Source organism: Cervus elaphus, chromosome 29 (assembly GCF_910594005.1).
Source record: "Cervus elaphus chromosome 29, mCerEla1.1, whole genome shotgun sequence".
Taxonomy (NCBI): domain Eukaryota; kingdom Metazoa; phylum Chordata; class Mammalia; order Artiodactyla; family Cervidae; genus Cervus; species Cervus elaphus.
In genome coordinates, this window is record NC_057843.1 from 8,291,835 (window position 1) to 8,316,503 (window position 24,669).

General features: G+C 47.8%; 1 protein-coding gene across 1 annotated transcript in view; it reads right to left on the reverse strand.

Moving 5' to 3' along the window:
- GATA4 (GATA binding protein 4) overlaps positions 1–22,783 on the reverse strand; it is a 78,405-nt gene extending 55,622 nt beyond the window's left edge. The window contains exon 1 of the mRNA XM_043891406.1: positions 22,620–22,783. The gene's annotated coding sequence lies outside the window, so the exon portion shown is untranslated. The remainder of the gene's footprint in view (positions 1–22,619) is intronic.
- Between the last annotated feature and the right edge of the window lie 1,886 nt (positions 22,784–24,669).

The following is a 24,669-nucleotide window of genomic DNA, read 5'->3' on the forward strand; positions in this document are numbered from 1 at the left end:
TTGGTGGGAGGGGAGCGTAGAGACCCCCGCCCCCTTCCTGCGGGTGCAGTGCTCTGCACCCCGGAAAGTAATCACCAGCCTCGAGGCCGGCAGACGTGCGGGGAGAAGGCAGCTCCGCTTCTTAATTGTCAAACTTGTAAAAATACTACCCGGTGTTGCAAGTCGAAGCCATGCTCTCCCTCACAGACCGCAAACGCTTCCTCCGGCTTCCGGCCCTGAGGACTAGAGTTTTTGGCACACCCTACCATATTTTAGAGTCATTTCCAGATTACAGAACACTTTCGAATTCCTTTTTTTTTTTCCTTCGAGGAAACAACAGCACCGCCGTTCTAGAGGGAGAGAGATTCGCGTCCTCGAACAAACGGAACTCAGAGACCCAGAGCGGTTAAGACCCTTGTTGAAGGTGGCAAAGCCAGTGCTCTCTGAAATAGGTCTCGAATCTAGATTTCTGAGTCTTAATTCTTTTATCTATTCTACTTAATGGAGAAGGAAATGGCAACCCACTTCAGCATTTTTGCCTAGAGAATCCCAGGGACAGAGAAGCCTGGTGGGCTGCCGTCTATGGGGTCACACAGAGTCAGACACGACTGAAGCGACTTAGCAGCAGCAGCATTCTGCTTAATGTTGAGTTTCTATAACGAAACACTTTTTAAAACCCTCGTTTTGCTTTTCAAATATTTCTAAATTTCATTGAATATGTCTCACATTTAAAAATTAAAATCAAGGTTAAATAAAACAGCTCCTGTCTCATAATCTAAGAGCCCGTGGGAAGGGAAAGAAAGGCTAAAAGGAGTCTCTACGTTTTCATTAATTTTGGGAAGGATGCCAAAAGTTTTTTGAATGGGGAGAGTGATCCTCAGGTCCCGGGGCAGCAGAGGCCAGAACTGAAACCCGGTCCAGGCGCCCGCAAGTCCCGGCTTCGCCGCCAGCGGGGCGCGGAGCGCGGCGCACCGGGCGTCCTGTGGCCAGGCTAACGCCCTCTCATGCCTCCTCTTCCTTCTCCCAGCCTGGCTCCCTCTCCCCTTCCTTACAGAGGACTTCGGTGGGGGCTGGGGGCGGAAGGCAGGGGAACAGTTTCTAGCGGAAGCTTCCGGCACCCACTGCCCTGGCTGCCCTGAGCCTGCAGAATCTTTGAGCCGACTGGAGGGGCCCTACTCTTTGGGACCTAAGTTGCCACCTCTGGGCTGTCTCTTGGTGATGTGGGCACCAGTCTTTCACTTGTGGACTCTCCCTCCCTCCTCCTCTATCAGGGACTATTGAAGTTGCAGCACTGACTGTGCCCAGTACAGAGGAAGGGCACAATAAATGTTCCTGGAATACAAAAAAACCGTGAATTTGCTTAATCCCTAGGCCTTCTGTTCCCCAAAGTTAGAAATTCGTTTATCTGTGGTTGCTTGTACACACCCCTTCCTCCCCCACACATGCCAGAATGCAGGATGTATGAAGGCAGCAGGGGCTGGCACATAGTAGCTGCCCAGTAAATGTTTGTTGAATGATTACAACTACAAAAGGAATTGCTAATGGAATCTCTCAGGGTTGCTGGGAATTGGAGCACAGAACACTCTCTCAAAAGGGAGTGAGTCTCCTGGCATACAGTAGGTGCTCACAGTCACCGCCATTTCTCTAAGCAGAACCCTGAGGCCCAGGCCAGATGTGGGGAGAGGAAGGCCCACTCTGAGTCTCTGGGGAGTGTTATCTGTGCAGCTACCTACAAATCTCCCACCCAAATCTAGGCTGCCTCTAAGGAGACCCAGAGACCAAGCACTCTGGGGTCTGCAGGAAGAAGAGATTTCCAGGCGCAGTCAGGATTTTAGAGGTTGAGTTCTGCTAGGAACCGGGTTGGGCGTTGAGGCTACAGTGATTGGAGATGGAAGCTGCCAGGCTCCTTGGGACTAATGCCTCCCAGTAGGGAGGGTGGAGGACCTGGACCCCTACATTTTGGAAAGCTGGAGGGACCCTGTCAGTTAGTAGGACCAAGGAAAAAAAAAATGAGGGAGGAATGGAGAGAGACAGAAAGAAGAGGAACGGGGAGAGAGACAAAGAAGGCAGGCAGAAAGGACAGAGAAAAGACTGGCCTGAGAACCCAGAGGGGCTTTCCTGGAGACTCGGTGGGGGACGGGATTCGTTCCACCCTTAAACATCTCATTCATCCAGTCATTCATCCTATTTTTATTGAGCACCTACTCGGTGCCAGGAGCTTTCTGAGGTGCTGGGATTCAACATAGAACAAAATAGAGAAAAATTCTGCCTGGGAAGCTTACATTCTATAAGAGGAAGACAGAGAAGAAGTCAGTCAAATCCAGAATGTTAGGCCTTGTGGAGTGTTAGGGAACACACAGCAGGTAAAGGCGGAGGGCAGAGAGTAACAGAGACCCAGGAAAAGAGGGGGTGTCGACCGGAGAGGGAAATACAGACTCAGGGAAAGAAGAGATAGGAGTCAAGAGACCAGGAGACAGAAATAGAGTGAGACCCCCAGGGAGAGGGGAGGCCAAGGAGAGAACCAGAACGAGAGGCCAGGGCTGCCGGATAGAGGAGAGGGGACCCTGCAGAGTGACTTCAATTCTGAATCGTGCCCCCACCGCCCCTGGCGCCCCGCTCCCAGGAGGGCAGCAGTGGTGACGGGGATCCAGAGCCTGGAGAGCTGCCAGTCCAAGACCCCGACATGCACATCGGGACCTGTGGGGCCACCGGAGACACGGTGTTCCCAGCGCCAGCCTGGGCCGGTTTCCGCACAGGCCTCCCCCTGCACCCTTCCCGGGGCCACTGAGCCTGAGGTGACCCGGAGCTGGAGAAGACGCCCAGGCAGGCGCCGCGTCGTGGCGGCAGGGCGAGAGACAGGAAAGTGTCAAGGAAGCGCGAAGCTCAAGTGCAAAAACAGCATCTCCTCCCTGCCCCCCATTCCCTGAAGCCTCTCCACCCTGGGCAGGCGGCTCCTGGAGCCAAGGCCGCAGGGCTGAGCTGAGCGGACCTGGGGGCTGGTGGCTGGAAGCTGCGATCCTGCACGTGGGGGAGGAGCCTCTCTGCCCAGGCCTGGGCTTCCCTGTAATGGACCCGAAGTTCGATCAGAGGCCACCGCTCCTCAATGGCAGCAGGTGCCTGAAGAGAGTGGACTGCCCTCTCTCACACACCCCGGGCACTTGGAGATAATTATTTATTGTTGTTGTTCAGTCACTCAGTTGTGTCCAACACTTTGCGACCCCACGGACTGCAGCTCGCCAGGCTTCCCTGACCTTCATCATCTGCCAGAGTTTGCTCAAACTCATGTCCATTGAGTGGGTGATGTCATCCAACCATCTCGACCTCCGTCGTCCCCTTCTCCTCCTGCCCTCAGTCTTTCCCAGCATCAGGGTTTTTTCTAATGAGTCAGCTCTTGGCATCAGGTGGCCAAAGTATTGGTTATTTATTAATTATTTGTAAACGATTGGTTTCTTGCAACAGCAGAAGAAGGAAGTGGAAGGCGTGGAGCTTCCCACACAGCTTGACCTACCCATTTTGGTCAAAAGAGTATGTGTTGTATTTTGACCTGAGTGAAGAGAAAGACTGGAAGATCCCTGATGTTCCATTTCTCTCGACTAGTTTCAACTTCCCTATTGTCTATGCTCCTGCATCCCCTCCTGTTTGACTGAAAGACAAGGGTGCTCTATCTTTAAAGTCTGCTTCCTTCCACAGCCCAAGCCGTTTGTAGCAGAGGTGCTAATCAACAGCAAGATGCCAAAGGGCCAGGAACTAAAGGGGGAAAAATAGAGAGGCAAGGGTCTAAATGAAATGGAATAATCAGACCCTAGATGGGGAAGAGTTGGCAGGGTTTTGCTCTGGGAGGTGGAGAGCCCAACCCCAGGAGCCTCTGCACAGGAAGCCTGTCTTCCCTCCCCAATCTCATACCACCTCTCACAGGGGCTGGAATCTTTCCCCTGTGAGGGCAAGAATCTTTGCACCTCTACCCCAGGAAGTCTCTGGAGATGCCCTGTTCCCATCGCCTGCACACTTCTTGGTGTGGGGTAAGGATGGGATGGAGGGTTCAGAGCAGAAAGAACAAGACACAGCCTTTCCTGACAAGAGCAATCAAATTCTCCATCACTAGGTGAGTAATTGGTCTTTATTCCTCTGCAAAAGCCCTGACCTCTCATTCTCTTTCCTCTTCTCTTCCTTCCCAATCCCCACCTCCACATACTGTGACATCCCCTCCCCAAACGCCCTGAACACGGCTGCTCAGCAGATGAATTATTTGCGACTTGCCTCAGGAAAAAGCAAGCTCAATGTAAGTTGTGTTTTAACCTATAAAAGAGGTTTGCTGGCATCTTTAAACTTACAGTTTTATTCATAATTGTCCCAAACTGGAAGCCACAGAAATGATCCTCAACTGGAAAATAGATAAACGGAGGGACATCCGTGCAAGGGAATACTACTCAGGAACAAAAAAAGAATGAACTACAAATACACCCAACAACATGAAAGAATGTCACGTGCACTAGGGTTGCATCAAAGAGGTGGAACTCAAAAGACTAAATGAACCCATTTATCTGACATTGTCACAAAGGCAAAACCACAGGGACAGAAAAGAGAGGTTGGCAGGGGCAGGAGGGTGGAGGAGGAAATTGGGGGGTGTGTTGGAACTAGTCTATATCTTGACTGTGGTGGTGGTTACACCATTTGTGTGTTTGACAAAACTGTACACTAAAAAGGGTGAATGTACTGTATGTGAGTTTTACCTCAATAAATCAGAAAGAGGGGATTTGAAAAAGTATCTTTGAAAAACCAGGGGGTTGAAGAGTATTTCTGGGACAGGATAAAATTCTTCAGACCCTGTTCTCTCTGTCTCCACACACACACCTCCAGTCTTTAGTGAGATTTCACATCCCTGGTACATGTTTCACTCCCACCTAGGATACTTCAGAAAAGTGATTTATATACAGAAGACAGCCTTGCATCTCTTCTTTTGGCCCTCCTTATTTCAGGAAGGGTGGTTGTTCTCTCATCCTGACAGTCCCTGGAACCAGGTAGCAGAAGCTCAGAAATTGCTAAGTCACTTTCAGTCACATTGCTGCTCCCCAAGGCAACCAGCTGGCAGGAAATGAAGGGTGGAGAGCCCCAGCTGGCCAGAACCTAGTCAGTCAGAGGAGACTGGGTTTTCTCCAGCTGGTCCCATGAGGTAAGAGTAAGCCAAAGTGTGCCCTTGAGAGCATGAGTTTGGCCCCAAGAGTAGAACCATATTTCCCTTAGTCCATTTGGTGAAACATGACCTTTTCTGTAAATGATCATACTCAACCTTCACAACAGTTCTGCAGGATAAGTTGTTCTGACTCCGATTCTTATATCAATTTTTGTTACACTCAGCTACAGTTCATGACCTGCCTGTGGAAGGGCTACCATGTAGGTAGATAGTAGCCGGGAAAAAACTGCACATTATTCCAGATAAAATTACACTTTTTAACCTGTATCTAATCATGGTTTAGTGGACATCACAAGCCAGCCCAAAGCCACTGACTACCTGGACCATAGGATGGCTCTGATGCCTTTCCTGCTCAATAAAAGTGGTATGAGTGTGTGTGCATTCATTTCTACCCCTTCCAAGAGTTGTTGATATCACTGTTTCTAACTCCAACCAAACGAGTGCTAATATTAACAGACACCCATTGGTCTTTGGCTTTAATCTCATCCTGTTCACTCGAATTAAAAAGCCAATAGCACCAACAATCACAAAACACCACCATCTACAAAGACAACAAAACCCCACAAAATACCATTTCCTGTTAGAAATAAAGCCAACAGATTGTCGATTTCTCTTATTCTCCTCCCCACCCTTTGATAGCTTGCTAATTTGGCAGTGGAAGATCCAAAAGGTGGGAAAGAAAGGGAAGAAGTAAAAAGCATGCAGGAAGCCACAACTCGGAGCACCTGGGATGGTAGCTTCCTGGGGAGAAAAAAAAAACTCTGGGGGCCCAGAGAGATCTGATCCTACACCCCCCCCCCCCCCCCACCCCCACCCCGCAACCTTCAGTAAATCAACTCAGTCTCTTTCTCTCATGAAATGAGACAAAACACCTAATCTGAAAGTTCTTTCAGCTTCAGTGTCCACTGAATTTGTATTACTTGGATTCCCTTACAAGTATTGCAATTTACATAGCAAACATGTATTTAATGCTTGCTGTGTGCCAGGCATCAGGCAAACTTTGGAAATCGAAGAATGAACACAAGTCTCCACCTCCAAACTGGTTCAGACCAGTGAGGAAAAAAAACCCTGCAAACAGGCAATGGGGAAAGTGCTGCAACAGAGAAATTAGAAAAGAAACCACGCTAATGCCTGGAGGGCGAGAGTGGGGGAGTAGGTGGGAAGAGGAAGTAAATAATTCAAGGAACTCTATTATTTTTATGTGTAGGTTTCCACCCCCCCAACCCCACACGTTTGCCTCATTTACTCTTCTTTTTCGAGACCTCAGCACGCTCTCACTCACACGCGTATACACACACACACACACACACACACACACACATACGCAGGCGGCGATCTGACTTCGGGGCAAGAAATTGTGTGGACCTTGTAGAGTTCATGCACTAGCGGGCACATGGAGAACCTACAACACGCACGACTTCGTTCATACCACATATTTGATGACAATCATGCATATGGATCGTGGGTCCCGCCCAGTGCCCAAGTGGCCTGCGCGTGTGCTGGGAATCCAGGATCAGGAGACCTAGGCTGTCGTTTTCATCGCCACCAGGTTGCGTAACCTCAGGCATGCCCGCTCCCCACTCTGACTCAGTTTCCTCATCTGTGAAATGGGCGGGCTGTGTTAGATCATTTCTAAGCTCCCTTGTGGCTCTTTAAAAACAAATGAGCTTGTCCTTAAAAGACTCTGAAATTAAGAACTGGAATAAAGTCAGATATTTGTTGATGGATAGAAAACGCTGCCTCCGAGCTGCGCGGGGCTGCTTTCGGGCCACGTGGAGTCGGTCTGGCTCCCCGGTGACCGCTGGACTTTCCTGTCCCGCTCTCCCGAGGGGCCGTCGGCTCCTGGCCCGCGCCCGCCCCCCGCGCGGGGTGCCCTGCGCCTCGGGCCGCGCGGGCGGGTGATGGATGGCCGCGGAGCCGGCGGCCTGTCAGGCCTTATTGATGAGGTGCGCGCCGACAGCCGCCGCGTAACCCGAGGCGGCGGGCGGCGAGCGCGGGGCGGCAGGCGGGCGCAGACTCTGCGGCGCTCGGGGTCAGCCCCCGGCCGGCCGCCCCCGCCCCGCGGCGCGCCCCGGACCGGCTCCGCGGAGGGGGCGGCGGGCGCTGAAGCACTTCCCCAGCCCGGCGCCCGGCTCGCGGCCCAGCTTCCTCCAGGCTGTGGCCCGGCTTCCCGCCCCCGCTCGCCAGCGCCACTTCCCCGGGACCGACGCCGCAGCCTCCTGGGCGGAGGCCCCGCGCCCGGACCTCGGCTCTTACCCGCAGCCGCGGTCAGTGCCAGGGTCCGAGCTCGAAGCCCGCCCTCTCCAGCCGCGCACCGGGGGAGAGGAGCGCCTTTCCCAGCGGAGGGGCCGCGTAGTATCCCTTGCTATACAGCTCAGGACGGGAATCATCAGTTTCTCGGGCATCACTCACTCCCGCGCGAGCGCAGCAAAATCAGGACCCCGGCGCACATTCCATTTGAGTTCATCGAATTTTTACATGATAGAAACCAAGACAGGTAGATAAATGAAAGTCAGTGCACCTACGTGTAAAGACGGTGAGTTTCCAACTTGGAATCCCCCCCCCTTCCATTTTTGTACATTTCTAATGTTCCAGTTGCGCTTTTATAATAGCGAATACACTTTACTTGCTTGAAAAAATACGATCCACCTTAGTGCACGCGCAACCTCACGCTCACTCTCCCGTTTCCACCCTCTTCCGTCTTGTTTTTGGTCAGTTTTTCTTCCCGTCGTTGCCTTTCAGACGAGAAAAGCGGGCACTCTAACCTCCTGACAGGTTTTGTAACTAGGACAAGCTGCCTTCCTCCTCTGACTTTCTACTGAAAGCCCCCAGGGTCACCTTCTCTGCTGGTGACACTCATGTGGGGGAGGGGTCATGATCACAGCACCTGCAAAGCACTCTCGGTGAGAACTGAAGGAGTCAGTCAGCTCGGGAGACAACAGGAAGTGCTAAAGGCTCAGATTTTTCTTTTGTCTCCCCCCACTCCGCCCCGCCCCTCACCCCAGTCTGAGTTGAGGGCTAGCTCTGACAAGTAAGGCCCTTCATTCTACAGTAGATGTGACCTAAGAATTGGGAACAGGTAGTCTTTTCTTTGGGACACTGTAGGGAGAGTGGAAGGAGGCAGTGTGGCCCAAGAGACTCACAGCCTTGGCCAGGGAGTCGGATCTAGGGGTCAGGTGTCTGGTGGAAACTCATTGATCTGGAGTTGGAAGTTTTGGGTTCTAATCCTGACTCCGCAGGACCACAGGCAAATCGCTTCTTTGTGCTTTCGTTTTCTGTCTGTAAGTAGCAGAGGCTGGATCCTTTCCTACACCAACACGTTGTGACTCTAAAACTCCCCAAGTGGGCATCTCCAAACGGTGCCATTCTGTCCCTCAAAAGGTTCTATAACAAGGGGCTCACTGCTGGTCCCACACAGAGGAAGAGTAGGAACATCAGACCTCTAAGTCTGAACTCAGTTTTAGCCACAGATAATGAGTGTGTTTAGCGAGGAACCCAAAATGTCTATATCATAGACATGTCTATGATAGAAGGCTCAGACTGCAGATAAAACTTCCATCCATTTCCTAGACAAACATTTATTGAGTAACAGCTACCACTGGGCACTCAGTATATCCAGGCATGGTGCCAACGAGGTGGGACAGATTGACCATCTCATTTATCTAGGCAATCACTTTATTCTCCCATTTTACAGATGAAGAAACTGAGGCACTGCACTATTAAGTAATTTGCCTAGCTTACTAGCTGACAGGGCCAAGATTTACACGCAAGTAGTTTGATTCCAGAACCCAAATGCTGCTACTATGAGCAAAGCATTGGTACTGTGAGGGATGAAAAAGGGAAAAAACAAGACCTTTATTCTCACATTGTTGTTTTTTAGTGGCTAAGTTGTGTCCAACTCTTTTGTGACCCCACGGACTGTAGCTCACCAGATTCTTCTGTCCATGAAGTTTCCCCGGCAATAATACTGGAGTGGGTTGCCATTTCTTACTCCAGGGGATCTTCCTGGGGATTGAAACTGTGTCTCCTGCATTGGCAGGTGAATTCTTTACCACTGAGCCACCTGGGAAGCCCTTCTTCTCACATGTCCTCCTTTAAATGAAAATCCACTTTTAAAGACTTCAATTCCCAGACTTGATCCCTTTCCCCCTCCTTATCCACAGATTTTTACCACATTAGTTCCTTTTAATCTTTCCACATGTCTGCCTGTCTCCATAACCCTCTCTTCCAAATTTCAGCTTTCTCAAGGGCAGAAATCCTATTTGGTATCTCTGTGTTTTCCATAGCTTCTAATATGTAATAGATGTTTTTAAGTTTGTTGAATTGAGCTTAGAAAATTGAAGTTTTCAGTTTGTCTTCACACAGTAGAAACCTCTATCCTTTATGACTGAAGATGTAGTCCCATGTTATGTGAGAGCTAAGTCACTTCAGTCATGTCTGCCTCTTTGTGACCCTATGGACTGTAGCCCACCAGGCTCCTCTGTCCATGGGGATTCTCCAGGGAAGAAAACAGGAGTAGTTTGCCATGTCCTCCTTCAGGGGTTCTTCCTGACCCAGGGATTGAACCGGTGTCTCCTGTGGCTCCTGCATTGCAGGCAGATTCTTCACGGTTGAGCCACTGGTGGGATACGGCAAAACATGCGCTGCGGTCCCTTCCACTGTGCAAACACAGAAAAGCTCACATGCCGAAGATGCCTAATGAGGCCTCACAGGTATCTTAGCCTGGGTGCCCCTGTTGTGGGAGTGACTGTGACCCATGTACCTTTGGTCTCTTTTTTTGACATTGACACTGATGTGGAGAGCTGGAGTTGCAAGGAGCCTTGGGGATTCTGGTCCAATCCACTCATTCAATAGATGAGGCGATTAGGACCCAGAAAGGGCTACAGGTTTGTGTCAAGTCACATAGCTATTTAATGGCAGAGCCAGTACTAGGTGCCTTTAGAGCTGGTCATACCCTATTCTTCCATTTCAATATGCTGCGTAGGAACTGATAGCTCCCCTCTATAAATCTGAATCCAAGGCCAAGCTTTCCTCACCCTGATGCTATCACCAGGGTGAGAGGATTAGCGATAAGGCATGCTGAGCTCCGGGGTAGCCAGAGTGCATGGTGAGCCCTGCCACCCCCACCCTTTGCAGGAAGGTGGACCTGGTGACCAGGCTCAGCCTCGGTGGGGGTGGGCGGGGGAATGAGGCTGCAGTAAAGGGTCTCAGGGAGTCAGAGACATTCACAACTACAGTCATTCCTTGCATCTCCTAGACAGAGGGTAAACCAAGCCAAAAGGGGCACTGGGTACATAATATGTTTCCGGACAATGGCTTTCAATTGTCTTCATAAATATTCCAGCCTTCAAAATGAAATAAGACAGCAAAGTTGTGGGCAGGTTGAGAGGTATACTAGACAGGAGGCTGGGCTTGGTCCTTGTCATGACCCTTATTGTTTCATGGGATGATCCCATGTCCCAGTTTATGCCCCCATGTCCTGCGTATTTGTAATACACAATTCACTCATCATTTCACATTTGTTTTATGGTCACCTTCTGTCACTTGGACTCTCTGAGCTTCGGTTCCCCATCTACAGATTAAAGTTTGTTGTTAAAAAAAAATAAAATAAATGTTGTTGTTGTTGTGTTCAGTCGCTCAGTCATGTCCCACTCTGAGACCCCATGGACTGTAGCCCACCAGGCTCCTCTGTCCATGGGATTCTTCAGGCAAGAATACTGGAGTGGGTTGCCATTTCCTCCTCCAGGGGATCTTCCTGATCCAGGCATAGAACCCATGTCTCCTATGTCTCCTGCATCCGCAAGAGAATTCTTTACCACTGAACCACCAGGAAAATCCCATAAATAAAGGGTTTTTGAGTAAATATTTTGGAAAATGCTTCCATTTTATAAGGATGGGGCTCCAAGAGGAGCCTCACAGTGTCTTTTGTCTGGGCAGCTGAGAGCAAAGTCACTATGGATCTGTGACTGCCCTGTTATTGGCACTGACCTTTGGGCCTCAAGGCTCACCCTTGGGGTACTGGGATTGACTTTTAAAAAATAATAAAATAAGCCAGTCCTTCTGAAGAACAACATGAGAATTCATTAGTGCTCACCGTCCAAATAAGCAAATCAACTGTTAATTTTATTCATCATCAGCATGTGTTACAAATATTCTAACATCTGTTCACATCCTAGGGGACCCTGTCCATCTCTTCACCAGTTTGTTTGTATTTAACATGGAGCTGAGTGGAGGAAACGTGGTTTTTTTTTTTATTCCTTCTTAGCTTGGGCAGTCAATTCACAGCCTTTTTTTTTTTTTTCTGCCCGTGATGGTTCCCAGCACTGCGCGTATGATAAAGACGTGTTGGTGGGGACAAGGTTGTGGCAAGGACACCTCCTCCGTGTGCTTCCTCCTGTGGCTTCCCCAGCAGTCGGGCAGTCTCCCTTTCCTCTGTACCCCACTAGCTGAGGTTCAAGTGTGTGTGTGTGTGTGTGTTCTGCCACTTTATTAAGTGTAAAAGGTCCTTGATGGCGGGAATAGATTTAATCATTCTCCACACCTGCCACAGTGCCCTGCATGCAGTAGGTGCTCAATACACACTCCAAAGGATGAATTAAGATGGGATGCATCCAGAAGCCAAATATGGAAGTCTGTATGACAAAAGTGTCTATTTGTGAAATACACAAATTTCTTTCACTTTTTTCACATTTTGGGACACCTGGGGGCCAAGCCACATTGTAAATGTATGGCTTCCTGAACCACTTTATTTTCACTGTTTTGATCTCCCATGTGTGGGGGCTCTTAAACTGCTATTTGCTTCACTTTATAACTTGCACCTTGGAGAGGCTGGATGATAAATGAGAGATGAATAATTCCTTATTGCTACTTATCTGTTGAATCTATAAACTAGTGTCAGCATTTACTCAGTTGGGTTTAAAGCTATGCCTGGTATACTTATTAACCTGCTTAAAATAAGCCATAAAAATGGGCTTGGTAGGAAATTGTTTTAACTAATTTTTAAAAATGACATTGGTCATTTCCCACCAATTTGTGGGGTGACCTTTGGCAAATCACTTAACCTCCCTGAACCTCACCTGTAAAATGAAAGGAGGTGGGGGTGGTTAAATCAGCTTTAAGAGACTTGCAGCTCTGTCATTACTTGATTTCCAGATTTCCAGATGAGTAAATTAAGGGATCCTGATGAGATCTTTTACAAATCAGTTCATATAGACCATCTCAGGAGTCCTTGGCATACTCCTGGAGGGTGGAGGAGGCAGCATTTACTAGATAGAGCAGGGCATTTTGAATTTTCTTCTGTTACTTATTAGCGATGTGACCTTTGGCAATGCAACATCTCCAAGTCTCAGTTTCCTCACCTATAAAACGGGCATAATACTCTATTAATATCCTCACTGATTGCCCCAGAGAGCAATCAAACGTGAGGATCAAATGTGATATGTACATGAAAGGACTCCAATAAATGCTACTCCTTGTCCCCAATTTACAAATCGGGCAATCGATTGAAGCAGTTTGTTTAATCAGTTTGTAGGGGGGTCAAGGGAAGGCTTGTTTGACCTCTCTCATTCTATTTTGATTATATGTGGAAATTATTTTAAAATCATATAAAGGTTGAGTACTTAAGGATACTTCCCTGGGGTCAGTGTGTGTTCAAGAAAACCTTGCCTGATGAGACATTTATGAGAATGCTAAATGGCACGGTCATAAGAAAGTCAACCTGTATCTACTGGCCCACAGATCTAGGAACTCCTAGTTAATAGAAAAATAAAGCATTTTGTAAAGGCTTTGGGAATATGCACCCTTCATAACTCTGGTTGTCCTTACTTCTTATACCCCTCACTTTGGGATGCATCCTGGCCAGCTCGAGGGTACATATGGTCTGTCCAAGGCTTAAGTTTGTTCCCTTCAGAGACAAGGAAAATCAGTGGTTGATAAGTAATTTTGTTGTAGAGAATTCATTCAGCAAAGATGTCTAGAATGTGCTCCTGTGAGATCACTCTTCAAGACATCACCTACTACAATGACTGTGCCGTGAAGGAGGCCTGCAAATGTAGCATGAGATAAATATGGTGCTTTACTAGGGTCCTGCTTGCCTCATAGATGGAGCAAGATGGAGAGAAACTCACTCCAGTTTACAAAAAACTTAAATTCTGCAGTTCTACCAAAATTCTATTCATATGCCTTTATTACCAAACCAACCAACCAACCAACCAACCAAGGCTGACCTCAAAGTTAAACAAACAAACAAAAAAAAGTATAGAGCTTGGAGTGGTTTTTTTTTTTTTTTTTTTTTTGGAGTGGTATTTTAAGTCTCTATCCCCTACTGTATTCACACTCCAATTTTTAAAATTTGCTTGTTTATTACATAATTAACATCAATGAAATCAGCCTTCAGCTCCATGCTACTTTTATCTTCTGTTGACTGAATATGTTACATTAAATTAAAAATCTCAGTACAAGACCTTTGAAGGCTCCCTGAGTTTATGGTGGGATTTTGTGTCCGTTTCTTTGTGTTACCACCTTCCCGGCAACCCCATCCCGCACTCCAGGTATAAAGTGGAAGGGAGGCAGCCTTCTTCTGTATAAACTGCTACTTAATCCTCTACAAATTAAAACTATTTCACTAATACTTGTAACATTTTGTCCTACATTGCCTTCTCAGGGGTTAACTTCCTTGCTTTCACATAGGTCTTCCCTTCTGAAAACCCTCTTGGGTTTTTGGGCCACCACTAAATGTCTGCCTTCCCTCCTCCTCTTCTCCTGGGTCTGAATAAGCAGCGTTTATTTGCAGTTGGACCAGCACCTGGCCTCACATTCCAGCATATCCTTCTGCCAGCAAAGGGAGTTTTGAGAAGAGGAAAAAGTTACAAGAACTTAGGCTGTTGTTTTCAATGTCAGAAACACTCAAGGTTGCAAGTGAAATTCTGAGACAATCTGGATGACTTTGAAAAGATTTTCTAAAGCAGGAGGGGGAATCTGTGTGGAAAAATCACTCCCACCAAGTGTAAACATCTCTAGAGTCCAGGACTGTTTTTGGAATTTGAGTCCATTGAGTTTTGGAAATTTCAAAGCTGAATTCTCTCAAATGAATAAGTGTTTGTCATAAGCACGATAGTCATGAAATCTTGGGAAGCAAGAGAATTGGTCTTGGAGGTGACCAATTATCCCCACCCCTCTCAAAGAATTTCTTTTTCTAGTTTCAAGGAAACAGGAGCTCACTGTAGTTCATTTGGAAAATACAAATGAGTATAACACAGGAAAACACAACCTGTCCTTAACCACATCACCTAGAAAGAAAAACAGAGAACATTAATGTTCTCCATCTATCTGATTCTCTCTCCTCTCCACCCCACCCAGCCAGTTTCACACTGTATAAAGTATTCTATAATCTGCTCTTTATTTTTTCATAATCTGCTTTTTATTTTTTAAAAGTATATTATGAGATTTCCCATGAGTTAAATATTTTAAGAAAAATAGTTTGATGGCTACATTATGGATTTTGCAGTTTATGTAACTTATTTTTCAGAATTTATATTATTTTCTATTTTTCATTAAACTAAATATATGTTTGAAGGGTCCTTGTCAAGTTCACACAAATATTGGCAAGCAAAGCATCTTGTAAACCTCTGATTATTTCCTTGCGGTAAATTGCTACTACTGGGAAAAGTGGGTCCAAAAAATATGAATATTTGTGGTGTTTTGGATACATATTGCTAAATTGTCTTCCAGAAAGGCTGCACCCAAAATTCCCACCAGCAACACTCAATTTTGGGTGAGATAATTTTAAAACATAGTTATCAGTTTTGGAATAAATGTCTACCCCTTAGCAGACAAATTTAACTATTGAAGTGTTTTGAAGTTACAGGTTAAGAAACAAAGCAAACAAAACCAAACCCGTGAGGGACACTGATGGTAATGAACTACATTATGGAGATTATTTTAGGGACTGGGAGAGGTCCTCTCTGCCCTCTAAGGTCTGTGAAGATTTCAAAACACAAGAAACAGAAGCACAGAAATGGTAAGTAATGTGCCCAAGACAACATAGCCAGTGGGGACTTCCCAGGTGGTTCAGTTCTAAAGAATCTGACTGCCAATGCAGGAGACGTGGGTTTGATCCCTGAGTTGGGGAGATTCCCTGGAGAAGGAAATGGCAACCTACTCCAGTATTCCTGCCTGGAGAATCCCATGGACAGAAGAACCTGGTGGGTTACAGTCTGTGAGGTCGCAGAGTTGAACATGACTTAGTAAGTAGTGGAGTTGGGATTCCAATCACATTATTCTAACACAGCCTAAATTCTCACACTCACCCAGTGACAGTGTGCACCTAGTTTCTCATCAGTTCTAAAGTTTCCAGAATGTTCTCTGTGATGAGGTCATTGTCCAGAAGTTGCCTTTGGTAACTTTGAAGTTTTTAAACAGCAAATGACAATAATCTCATTATTAATAAGGGGTATTTTATCTTTAAAGAAGGTGGTATCCTCCAGTACTGAGCACATTCACATATCTTATTTCTAGAATATGCCAGAAACAGAAGTGAAATAACTTGCTCCAGGTCACCCAGCTTATAGGTAGTTGTGTTGAGACAAAAATCCAAGCTCTGAAGATTCTTTGGCTACTGCTGACCCAGCAGCAAATACCCACTATGGGAGGGGGAGGCAGGCCAGCTGGACTAAGGCCCACAGTGCCCAAACATTACCTGGGGCTTAGTACCCTGTACTTGCAGATTCCATTCCCAGGGGAAGTCTGAAAGGAAGGTAGCCCAGCTGGTTAGCAGGACACCTGGGGGCTCACGTTAGCAGGAGGGGCTCAGCATCCTGAGCTTAGGTGACGGTAGGCAGGGGCTGATTTCTCCCAGAACAGACTTTCCAATCCTGGGAGCCACATTCAAGCCCACGCAGGCCTCGTTGCCTGCCTTCTGAGGAGGGGATTCCTGCATTGAATGGTAGGCTGGACCGGATAACCCCTGAGGCCCTTGCAACTCCCTGTGTTTCTGATTTGTGTGTTTTAGGGGAAAGAAGTGAGCAGTCACAGGGCTGGAATAGTTGATTTAGGGTTCCGCCTCTGTCGCCAGCATAGCCCTCATCTTGGGCAAATAATTTAACCTGTCAGTACGAGGCACAATGCCTGGTGGAGAGAAGCTTTGTAAATGTTTGCCGAATGACTGAATGAAAGAATGGATGGATGGATTTAGGTCTCCCAGGTCCGGGGAATCCTGGTGAAAATTGGAATCTTATAGTGCTCTGCAATTGGGGTGGAGTATGAATGAGATATTGTGAAATGTATACTGAACTGCTTAAGATAAAATGTGTAATACTCCAAACCCAAAGGGCTCCTAATTCATCCTTACACTGACAATGGGTAAAACTGTAATTTACCAGCATCGGAAGCACACCAAGCAAGGGTGAATTGTGAGTCCACACAAACTCGGTTTCACCAGTTCCCCCCACCCCCAACCCTCACCCCATCCAGGCTCCAGTGGGCCAGCTCGGTGCCTCCTAGTCCTGGTGGGGCACGCCAGCCCCTGTCCCTCCTTCCTCCCCCGCCCCAGATAAATGCCGAGGTCTAATGGATTGTTCATGCTGCTGTCCAGATTAGATAGCCGGCCCCTTCGTTATCGCAGCTGGAGCAAACCCGAGCGGCCACCACGCTGAGAGCTTTCTGAGGCAGCCCGGTGCCAAGCCTGGGGAAACGACAGGGCCCGGGAGAGCTGACAAATCCTGTGGCTTCCAGGCTATTTCCTCCTAGAACTTCTTCTCAGAACTTGCCCTGAACCCTAACTCCTGCTGCTACTCCCATAGCATTTTAGGAAGCAGGTATCCGATGTGCTCAGTAGCTACTATCTGCTGAATTCTAGGGAGAAGTCCTAAGACTTGTAGATTCTGCTTGTCAAATTTCCAGAAGCTAGGAACACTTTGAACACCCTTCCCATACACTCCGCTCCCCCTCCCTTTAGTTAATACTAGAGAGATACTTTTGCAGTAACAGGGTGACCAGTAGGGTAGTATTTTTCCTAATTTTTGTTGTTTTTGAATCACTGCAGAGGAAGCATAGCTGATTTCTGACCTCCACTCTGAATTCCCTGTGGTCAAGTTTTATCTGTTAATAGTCTTGTTTCTTTAGAGTTTCTTTGTTAAAATTTCTTGAGGAAATAAACCTCAATACATTTTCCCCTGGTATTAGCTATTTTTTCGTGACCTCCAGTCATTTTCTGAAAATGAAAAGGATCTATTATTAATCAGCACTGTTATAGGAAACTACATTTTCAAGTAGGCTCTAACAACAAATTCGGCAGAAAACATATAATAAATGCTCAAAATAATGACTTATCTACAAGGAGAGACTAATTGTTCTATCATTATTACACTAGAACTACTCTGATATAACAGAAAGCAAACAAAATCTTAGCTGATGAACAACTGAAAGTTATCTATTTATACCATATCAGTTTCCTGCTAAATCTTTGGAGTTAGTGGAAAGCCATAATAAATCATGTGGTAGGACAAATCAACTGGCTCAGTAGTAAATGCTTCCACATTAAAAAACAATACCAACACCACTGCATCATGATTTTGAGAGAATCAATCTTGTTAGACATCCACCTAGAAGCTGGAAAACAATTTTGTAGGGTGCTACTTAGAGGTGGGAATTTAAGAAATTCCTTAAAGGCAAGAAAAACCGCTACCATGTAGTTCAACATTCAGGAATTAAAATAAGTGGCGAACAGGAAGGCTCCTGATTCATCCAACAGGACATCATCGGGTAATTTCTGGATGCGACCTGGACACCCGAATTAATAAAAACGAATTTATCATAAGGAGTAAGGGTCTCGGGCTGGGATGGGGAAAGATCAAGCCAGACGCTGAGGAAAATTTAAAGGCGGAGCGTCTAAGTTAAGAAGACAATATTAAACGAATAAAGAAAATCCCTAAGAACGACGATTGGGATGGATGAGGGAGACATTACACCTCTCAGTAGCTAAAGAAAAAGCAGCAGCCATTTCAACCTCAGCCCCACACCGACCCCCGCCCATGTCGCACCAGAGCCTGGACCCCGCCCCGGGCTTTGCAGCCGCAGCCCCCAGGTTTAGAGACGGGTCGTCTGGGAAGGATCTTCCAGGAGTTTTATCCAACACTAAGAGGAGGTTCGCTGGGGAACGGTCCAGTTTGGGGCGCTGGCTGAGAAGTGATTAAAACACTGCCCCCAGAAATCCGCATGCCCAGGCCCGGGAACCCTTTATCCTCTGTAAATTCCAAGTCCAGAAGCTGCGCAAAATCTACCTCCAGCCCCCGCGCGGGCAGGGAACGTGCCTGAAATACTACGGCTCTTTGAGCCGGGCTGAGAGAGACTCCCTGAACCCGGTGTCCGTGGCCACTAAGCCTGCGGCGAGCCCGGGGTGTTTGCCATTCGTTCCCTTCCCGGATTCCCATAATCCTCCAAACCCGGCCCAAGAAATGACTGATCCAGTGCCTTTCGGAGTCTGCGGAGGTTCCCTGCGACCCTCGACCCTGGGGATTGGGGCGTGTGGATGCTCCGCACGGGAGCACGGGATGTTGAGATGCAGAGCAGCCTAACTGGGGAATTGTGTGTAAGAATAACCTTTCTGATTAAACTCCTAATGTGATTCTTGGCCTGTTTAGGGACCTCACAGGGCGGTCGCGACCGGAAAGACACCGGGGGGGGACGGGGCTGCACTACAAGCCTTGGTACTCCGACCAAGGGGGCAACGGCTGGGGCCGCTAGCGCTCAGCTCACAGAGGGAGGAGAGGAGGAGGCAGGCAAAGTTAGCACACCTTCTCCTGCCCGCCACCCAACCCGTACCGCGCCCCCCCGCCGCCCCCGCCATCAATGCGTCTTGAATCCTGCATCCCCAGACCCCTAAAGGGGTCTCCCTTGCAGAGGGCAGCTGGGGCGGCGTTCTGATCAGCGCCAGACTCAGGCCGGAGGTCACACGACTGACCGCGCCTGCGGCCTGGGCTTTCTCGCCCACCAGCCCTACTGCGCTCAGGAAGTTCGGTTGCGCGGGTTTCCCAGGGCCTGAGACCCGACCCTGGAGACCTCGGACTCGACACCCGTCCGAGGTGGCCTGGCCTACATAGCGCCACAATAGTTGAAATAAGTTCAAACCAAACCAGCTTCGGCCGCGCCAGGAATGCGAATAAGTTGGAGCCCCGCAGCCTCGTGGGCCAAGCGCGGGAGAGTGCAAAGATCTCAAGGGGGGTGGTGTTTATTTGCGGAAATCCGTCGGTTCTAGCTCGTCGCGCATCTGCTCTCATCCCAGCTTTGCACTAGACGGCTCAGCAGGAGGGACCCGATTGCGGATGTTAACTAGCCCAATCGCTGGCCCAGGCTTCCATGAACCGGTTTTCCTCAGGGTTGCGTACTTATCCGGGCTCTGTCCTGGGAAGACCTTCTCTGATGACGATGAGTGACTTGGCAACCGGTTCGAGCCCCTTTGCGGGGAACCCTGGCGACGTGCTGTAACTTTGGGCAGAATAACCGCTTCCAATCTTGCTTTTCGCCTTGCGAGGAGTGGGAGAAACAAGAACTCTATGTAAAAGGAATTTGTAAACTTTTAAACGCCATACAAAAGGGATTAAAATGGATGACTAATGATGAACACTGTCATCCTTCTCCTAGTTTCTCTCATTTTGGGACAATTCCTTGGCTCTTTCAAGCATCCCAGAAGTTTTATTGAGTGTTCCCATTATTTGAGAGTCTCCACCTCACCCCTCCTCCATTTCTAAAAAAAAAAAAAAAATTGTTTCCCCCCCAAACTTTTCGTTTCCTTCTTCAAACTCGGCGAAGTTACGATTGATCGCTGGGGATCCGGTTTACTTTTCAAGGTCGCCGCCGTCACGGTCAGGGGCCCGCGCCGCGGGGACCCACCCAGCCGGGCCGGCCGACTCCCTCCTGTGGGCCGCGCGCCCCGCACCGCGGCCAGTCTCGGCCCCGCGCGCCCCACGCCGGCGCCCGGACCCGGACCTCCTCGGTCCAGCGTTCCTTTTCATTTTCGCTGACAGCCTCAAGATTGCTGTCTTCCCTTCCCGCCCCTGTCCTTCCCGACCCTCCGCCGGAGCCTGACGCCGCCTGGTTTATTGACCTTAGATCGGCTTCGGGGCTTTATCAGAGCCGGCGGGGGCGTCCCGCGGCGCAGGCCCGGCGGGCTGGGGGCCCACCCTCCGCCTGGCCCAGTGGCGCGACGGGAGCCCCTTTTAAGCTTTTTCTGGAAAGCTTTCTTTGCCATCCCTGATTCTAATTCGGAGGATTTAAAGAAAAATCGTCAGAATTCGCGTGGTCCCGGAAAGAGCCGAAGCAGGGCCCTCCCCGCGCTGGGAGTTTTTTCCTGTGTCGCCCGCCCCTCTATCCAGACAGTTCAGGAGAAAGTGCCTCCCCACCCACCCCCCAATTATTCGGATAATTGTCTCAAATCTCCACTTGGTGCTGTGTTTAGACAGCTGGAGATTGATAGCCTGAATTTCTTCAGGCTCTGTGCTGCCCCAACCCCAAACCCCCTGCTTTCTACTGTCCCCAGCGCTAAACCATCTCTGCACTTACACATGCTGAACTACAATTTTCCGCCCCATAAATCACTTGGCAAATATAACAAAGCATTAGAAAGTCATTTGAAATGGATATTTTATTGGGCTTGAGAAATAGAACGGGATAAAGAGCAACTTATTAATATTTCCTCAGTACCAACCACAGGAAACTGAGATTCTCGCCTCCCTGCCAATTGAATTCACAAATGCAAAGTCACTTTCAGGGATGAATTCTTTAGAAGAAACAGGATATGTCTGTTTTGCTAAAAATGAACTCTAATGAATTATGTTTAAAAAGTTAATAAAGTAGGACTTTTATATATCCTTTCATGCTAGGCTTATTTATTCAAATAAGACGAACAGAAATAAACAAACAAACAAAAACCAACACATTACTACTAATAATAAAAAAGTCAAATCAATTTTGTGATGATAAATCATGGGATTTTAGTAGCCTTTCACAGTAGGATTTTCATTCAATTCAGAGGGGCACTTCCTTGATTTTGCCGAGCTAGAAACCTCTCAAATTCCCTTAATTCTGGAGAACACACAGAAGCCTGAGAATAACAGCCTTTGGGAGAAATGGGGAAGGTGACAGGACTCAGAGTTGGCCAGGGGAAAGAGAAGTCAGGCAGGTTTGAACCACCTGGCTGGAAGCCGGCGAGAGGGAAACACAGGAAAATTTCCATTCTCTGCTTTGCAGAGCTAATATTTGTAGTAACTGTACAGACACCAAGAGACTTTGCACTAACTCCTTCCCAATTCCTGATGAACGCTGCCTAGTCCTCGAAAGGCTACAGAGTTAAAATCTGCCATTATCTATTTCCAACCTTTGGGCCAGCGGGAAAAGCTCAACCTGCCTGGTTTCAAACCCTGCACAGAGCCTTCATTTTTAAGCACAGATTTGCCATTCTCAACCCGTGTCCTCTCAAAGCTATCCCTCTGTCTTTACCACTGTATCTCCTTTTCTTTGCGACTCATCCCTTTTCTCAGTTACTAATAAGATCCAAAGCTCATTTGTCCAAGCAATGGGTTTATAGGGAGCAGAGGTAATTTTGATGTGTTTGCAAAAAGCATATGCAACCAAACTCTTGCAAGTACAACCTGAACTCAGAAAAGAAAAGCATGATCATTGAGGTACACCTGCAAGACCCACCCTCACCCCCTCCTTCCAATCACAAGTCTGGCTCCAGAATTAACGAAAAATTAAACCGGACACCAAGCCTGGTTGACTTTTGATCTGTTAATAGGTAAAGAAAATTATTAGATCCTGAAGGCCATGAGGCCTGTCCACTAACTCACCAATGGAACCAACGAAAAATGGCAGTGAGATTTTTTCTGCCCCGAAAGCATCCTGGGCAGGTCTGATCTGAGTCAGGAAGGGTTCTCCTAAGCTTTCTAACCAGGTTCTCAAGACAGAGCATCCACAGCAGGAACTCCAAGGGAAAGAAAAACCATCTGAATGTGTTGGAGGAAGCAGAGGCAAGGGGCCCAGGGGCAATCGGTCAGATCGCTTGATATTTTTGCATGGTGCATATTCACTTATTATTTTTTTCTTGAGAGACAGCTCATCCCCATCAACTTCTGACTGTTCAAGCAGGAAGCCGAATCAGGAAATGGAGAAACTAAAATGCCACCCGATTGTAAGAAAGAAACCGAGAAAATGAACCGCAGAGCGAAAGTGGGAAAGGAAGCCTTGCCTCTGTGACTTGGCCTGCAAAGAATCTCATCCTTCCTGTCCCCAAGGCCCAAGAGCCCCTGTGCACCCTCACTCCAGGCTGGCTGGTCCTCTCCCTGACCTCCTCCCGCCACCGACCTTCTCTCCTCCAGCCCCTCTGCTCCTGGCCCTCCCGGCATCTCCTGCTCTGCCCTGGTGAAGGGGTCACCAGGGGGGCCAGGTGGGAACTCACCCGAAGTGGAAGCGATGTTTCTGCAGCTCCTCGCAGCGTCCTTCAGTCCCGGGGACTCCAGGCTGTTCTCAGCGGGTGGGAGGGAGGCGTTGTGAGCTGTCTCCCAGCTCCCTCGGAGCTCCCAGCTTTCCCCTCGGAATTAGATAACAGGAAAAATAGATAAGAGAAGTGGTTCATTAATTCAGCAAGCCTTTTTTTTTTTTTGGGTATGTGTGCAAGTAGAAGGAAATCCTCCTAGGAACTGAAGCCCTAGTTGGACAATAAAAAAAAATAATAGTCAGTGTTCACACGGTTCCAGAGATGCTTTTGAAAGTTCGTCTGCTCAGAAGGACCAGAGATCAACAGGAAAGAAACGGAAGGAATCGGAAGGAATCATGTTCTTGGGGAGAAACGCTGATTCAGAGCATGGCTCCTCTAACCCAAGTCCCTCTCAGACTCTAGTCTTGTCCTGAGCAGGGAGGGCTGCCCTGTGTTATTTGGTTGGCGCAAGCAGTCGTCCTCTGAGGGCAGGAGTAATAATTACAGCAGTACAATTCTTCCCAGCATGGCAATAAAAAAAATAAGATCTTCAAAGCACTTGCTCTGTAGAATTTTCTGGGCTCCTCAGGATAGGGTCAGGGAGGCAGATTACATAATAATAAGAGATAATTGAGACAGCTGAGCTCAGAAAGGTTAGGAACACGCCTGTGGTCCAGTCACATAGCAAGGAAAGGGGATGGAGCCCACATAAGAACAGATCAATTGACTCCTGTTTGGGGGGGCTCCAAAATCACTGCAGATGGCGACTGCAGCCATGAAATTAAAAGACACTTGCTCCTTGGAAGAAAAGTTATGAGCAACCTAGACAGCATATTAAAAAGCAGAGACATTACTTTACCAACAAAGGTCTGTCTAGTCAAAGCTATGGTTTTTCCAGTAATTATGTATGGATGTGAGAGTTGGACTATCAAGAAAGCTGAGCGCCAAAGAATTGATGCTTCTGAAGTGTGGTGTTGGAGAAGACTCTTGAGAGTCACTTGGACAGCAAAGAGATCCAACCAGTCCATCCTAAAGGAAAGCAGTCCTGAATATTCATTGGAAGGACTGATGCTGAAGCTGAAACTCCAATACTTTGCCCACCTGATGTGAAGAACTGACTCACTGGAAAAGACCCTGATGTGGAAAAGATTGAAGGCAGGAGGAGAAGAGGACAACAGAGGATGAGATGGTTGGATGGCATCACCGACTCAATGGACATGAGTTTGAGCAGGCTCCAGGAGTTGGTGATGGACAGAGAAGCCTGGCATGCTGCAATCCATGGTGTCACAAAGAGTTGGACACAACTGAGTGACTGAAATGAATCCAGTAATAAAGAAATCAATGGGTTCTTAAAATTGAAAGAGACCTCAGAATTCAGTCTCTTTCACAGAGCAAGAATTCCCTGTGATGTGATTAGTTGCACTCTAATTGCATTCCCTTGGTGATGGGGAGCTCATCCCTTTACATTGCATGGAGGTACAGTTCTACCGGCCACCACACTTCCCTGTCTCCCAGGTGACCCAGAATTGTGGGCTATGCCAGGCACACACAGAGAGAAGGAAGAGGCAGCTGCAGCAGGGTTTGAGGAATCAGGCAAACCAGGTCTCCTGACAGGTCTGCTGTGGAATTCTCTCCTGTCACGTCTGGCATTGTTTAGGGCAAGTTTCTCCCATGGAGTCAGTGTCTCCCAAAGGCAATTCTTAATAAGAAGAAACAGAATGCCTTTATATTTTTAACATATTTCCCTCTTCCCCGTCTCCAGAATTCTTACAGCAATCTCTGCAAGGAAAGGAAAGAACAAGTTATAAGTAATACAAGTTATTGCTTATTTCCAAAAGTAGTCCAGAAACCCAGAACAGAAAAGGTGAATGAACTGCCAGAAACAAAAAACAAATGTTTGGTGGAAAAGCAACTAAAGAGATGAAGGCCTGGGAAAAAAGGGAAAACGTAAGGGAAGATAAATATTTTTTCCTTCCAAGAATTTTTAGTTATGAATATTTTTGGAAGTGATAAATAAGGTGTCTATTATTGT